The sequence below is a fragment of the Lemur catta genome, chromosome 16, assembly GCF_020740605.2.
Source record: "Lemur catta isolate mLemCat1 chromosome 16, mLemCat1.pri, whole genome shotgun sequence".
NCBI lineage: Eukaryota > Metazoa > Chordata > Mammalia > Primates > Lemuridae > Lemur > Lemur catta.
Window position 1 is genome coordinate 46,167,809 of NC_059143.1, and position 4,961 is coordinate 46,172,769.

The following is a 4,961-nucleotide window of genomic DNA, read 5'->3' on the forward strand; positions in this document are numbered from 1 at the left end:
GCTCTTTGAAGACTTGTAATACACTGCAGCTTATAAGAGGAAACTTTGAATACAGTGAAGTCTAACTTGACGAACATTTTAGTGGAATTTTTGGCCAAAGCCTTGTTAGGTACTAAATTGAATAACAAATTTCTCCTCCTCCTCCTCCTCCTTCTTCTCTTCTTCTCCTTTTTAAATAATGCAGTGAGTAAAAGTTCAGAATAGCAAAAGACAGAAATCCATTGCAAGATTTTATTTTAAAGAAAGCCTCCTTATTTTCTACTCAGGATAATATGGGGCAATAATTAGATAATAGTGGCCATAATACATACACTGCCCTGTCAGTGCTGTCTGAATGAATGTTTTCTCCCTGAACTCTCTTGGAGGTCTGAGCATCCACCTATTAGAATAACTAAAATCCAAAACACTGACTACACCAAATGTCGGTGAGGATGTGGAGCAACAGAGGCTCTCACTCATTGCTACTGGGAATAGAAAACAGCATTTTGGAAGACAGCTTGGCAGTGCAAAACCAAACATACTGTTACCATACAATTCAACAACTGCAGTCCTTAGTATTTACCCAAGGGAGCTGAAAACATGTCTACACAAAAGCCTGCACACAAATGTTTGTAGCAGATTTATTCATTTTATTGCCAAAAACTGGGAGTGACCAAGATGTCCTTCGATAGGTGAATGAATAAAAAACCTGCGGTACATTCATGCAATGGAACAGTATTCAGCAGTAAAAACAAATGAGCTATCAAGCCATGAAAAGACATGGAGGAAACTTAAATGCATATTACTAAGTAAAAGAAGCCAGCGTGAAAGGCTACATACTGTATGATACCACCTTGTAACTTTCTGGGAGAGGCAAAACTATGGAGACAGTAAAAAGCTCAGGACTGGAGAGAAGAAGAGAGCGATGACAAGTGGAGCACGGAGGACTTTCAAGGCAGTGAAACTATTCTGTATGATACTGCAACGGAGGATACATGCCGTGACACATTTGGCAAAACCCATAGAATATATGGCACAAAGACTGCACCCTGATATAAACTAGGGAATTTAGTTAATAATAATGTATTTAATTAATTAAATGATTGTACTAATAATATTGGCTTATGAGTTATAACAAGTGTATCACACTAACGCAAAATGTTAAAAATAGGGGAAACTGGGAGGGGGCCCAAGGGAGATATGGAAACTCTGTACTCTCTTCTCTATTTTTCTGTAAACCTAAAACTGTTCCAAAAATATGAAGACTTTTTGAAAAAGGAAGTTGGAGGGAAAGTGGGGAGGAAGATCCTTAAACATTCTTCTGAGTTTATCAATGGTCTTTTTTTTCTCGTTTCTGATTGCATAAACACCAAGCCCTTGGATCTCTGCTTAGTACCTACGAGTCATAGTGAATCAGGAAATAGCTGCTTGCCTAATAGCGCTAATAGCATTCACATCCACACCTTTAATGGGCTGGGAAGCGTGGTATCCGCCGTAGCACCCAACCAGATTCTGAGTCACAGTGCATCTATGTGACACAGAAAGGACATAGTGCATAAAGAGAGCAGCTTTTATAGGTTCTCTCTGCTCGCAGTGGCTCCTCCAGGTTAACTTGCTGTAAATTTAAAAGACAAAGTGAAAAAAAAAAAGCCATTTGGACAGTGGTACAGTGAGAGATTTGTGTGTGTGCTTACCAACCAGTCTAGTTTTTTCTCTTTACTTCTAGATTTTCCCCAGAAATTTTCAGGAGCAGAATGGAAGGGCAGAGTGAAGGCTTAATGGAGCCAATCTCTGGGGGAAAAACTCTGAACTCCTGCATTTGAGAAATCCAGCTCCTTCCCCACGTGTTGTCTGTGGGAATGTCTGGACAGCAGGGTGACTGGATGCCTGTATGCCAGCCCAGACCCTGGCCTACTCCTGTTGCCCTGGCTAAATGGTCAATCGATTCCCACTTCACTCTCAAAAGTGGACTGATTTGGATGATAAATTATATGGTCTCCTGACCTTAATACTACTGGGTGCCATGCCCTGGTCTGAGGTCATCCTATCAGCTGTCCATTGGTTACCAAAGGCGGTAGAAAAGGGCTGCTAGTGTGAAGCTCCAGTGCTCCTGGCAACAGTCATCCTTGGCACTCTACTAGACACCCAACTCTGCCATACTCCTGTCACTCTCTTCCTGAAGGTGCCCCTGTAGCCTTTGTGCTGGGGATCCTCCCTGACTTGGCTCTGATCTCTTTATTACACAAGGCTCAAGATTTCTACTTTCTAGCAAACATCCAGTTGCCTAAGAGATGTCAATGTCTCCCAGTGGCAAGAACCTCACTCTCTAGAAGTGCTTTTCTTTCTCTTAAATCCAGCGCCCCACCCAATGGTATGGGGAATTCACCCTCCTTCCCTTCCCTACACGGAGAGAAGCAGCATTCCTTTCCCCCTTTCCTCCAAGGAATCCCTCATTCTTCAACCTCCACAAGCAAATCCTCAGCATCCTTGCTGGTACCTTGGATGCTGGCCTTTGAGCCCAGGGTCACCAGACCATGCCCACAGTCTCTCAGCCTTTCCTGAGTGGACAGCCAGGCAGCCTTCTTTACAGCATAGCAGATGCTTGTTATCTGCTACTATCTGCTTTGGGACCTTCAGACAAACTCAGAGGTGGGAAAAGTCTCATTTAACATCATTACATATACATATTATTTATTACAGGCAAAAGTTGGAGTTTTTTGGGGTAGATCTGGGGAGGGCTTAGTCTGCAAGTAAGACAGAAACCAGGTAAGGTTTACTTTTTTATTTACATTTCAGAATATTGTGGGGGTACAAATATTTTGGTTACATATAATGGCTTTGTCCCCCCCCCAGCCAGAGCTACAAGTGTGCCCTTCCCCCACACGGTACACTCCGCACCCATTAGTTGTGAGTTTACCCATCGCCACCACCCCCCTCCTGTTCATCTGGCACTCTATGAATGTTGTTTCCATGTGAGCACCTTAGTGTTGATCAGTTAGTACCAATGTGATGGCAAGTACATGTGGTGCTTATTGTTCCATTTTTGTGATACTTCACTTCAAAGGATGGGCTCCAGCTCTATCTAGGATAATATAAGAGGTGCTAGATCACCATTGTTTTGTGTAGCTGAGTAGTACTCCATGGTATACATGTACCACATTTTATTAATCCACTCATGTATTGATGGGCACTTGGGTTGTTTCCACATCTTTGCAATTGTGAATTGTGCTGCCATAAACATTTGAGTGCAGATGTCTTTATTATAGAAAGTCTTTTTGTCCTTTGGGTAGATGCCTGGTAGTGGGATTGCTGGATCAAATGGTATTTCTGTTTTTAGTTCTTTGAGATATCTCCAAATTACTTTCCACAAGGGTTGTACTAATTTGCAGTCCCACCAGCAGTGGAAGAGTGTTCCTATCTCTCCACATCCACGCCGGCATTTGTTGTTTGGGGCCTTTTTGATAAAGGTGATTCTTACGGGAGTTGGATGATATCTCATTGTTTAGATTGTCTCTGAGAAGGTGGGGAGCCTGTAATGCACCCAAAACCCTATTTGCTCAGCTGTACCAAGCAAAGTGGGCTGAGCACCTTGAAGGTCTTTATCTCTCTATTATGCAGGCAGCCCCAAGGGACAGGGGCCTTGAACAGAGGACAGCCAAGGGCACTGTGGGCCATGGCTTGGGCTGATGAGAACAACAGCTACAAATGGTCTTCAAAGAAACTGCAACTGTCCTTGCCCTTTTGTGCAGACTGCTGCAGAGGCAGATGCCTTGGCTATAAGGTCCCCAGCAGCAGGGTAGAAAAAAATACAGTGAGATAGCAATTGCCAAAGAGGTATGTCACTCAGTAGGACATCATAGCAAAATGCTTACAATTGTTACTTAAGCTTTTGATTATCCCCAAGGACAAAGAAAGCAAGAAAAACATGGGTTTTTAAATATACAAAAATAATCAACAATACATTAAAATGTATTGTATCTTTAAGGGCTACTGAAGAGAATCAGATAAAGTAATAATAATAATAGTCGATATGTATTGAAATCTTACTTTGTGCCTGGCTTGTGCTAAGCGTTGTATAGTCATTTGTTCTGCAAAACAACCCAAGGGGGTTGGTAATAAAATCAACCCCATTTTCAAGTTTAGAAAATGCAGGCTCAGAGAGATTAAGCAATTTACCTGGTGACACACAGTAAATGGAAGAGCCAGAATTAAAACTCAGGTCTCGGTATAGTTACTATTGCTGCATATCAAATTATCCCCAAATGTAGTGGCTTAACACAACAACATTCATTTCATTATCTCTCATGTTTTTTGTGAAGGGCTTGGCTGGTGGTTCCAGCTAGAGATATCCTAGGCAAGTGCAGTTAGATGGTTCTGGAGCTGGAAAAATGAGGGACAGTTGGGCACTAGCTGTGTATATCTCTGTCTCCCTTTTTACGTAGTCTCAGGGCTTCTCCATCTGGTCTCTCCTCAGGGGCTCTTTGGTCTTCATGGCAGCTTCAGGGCAATTGGATTTCTTAGCTGGTGACATGGGTTTAGCTGACAAGGTAGAAACCTGAATGCCTCTAATGACCTAGCCTTATAAGTCATACAGCCCTAATTCCACCACATTCTGTTGGTTATAAATAAATCCCAAGGCTACTCAGAGTCAAGCGAAGGGGATTTAGACTCTTCCTCTTATGGCCAAGTGGCAGAATTTTAGAAGACCATGTAGAATGGGAACTTTTGTTGCGAACAACTTTGAAAAAATAAAATATACTACAGATCTCTTGAGTGCAAAGCCTAGGTGTATTACCACCAGGCTATATTGCTTCCCTGAAGAGGTTTCAGAGTCCAGCCATACACTGGATTTTCTAGCTTTGATATCTCATAATACTATATTTTTAATGAAGTGAAAGTGATTGGTTAACCATATAATCAAAAGTTGCTAATTCTTAGCCCTTAAGAATATTTTATGTACTATTCATGAGTCAGGAAAAAAT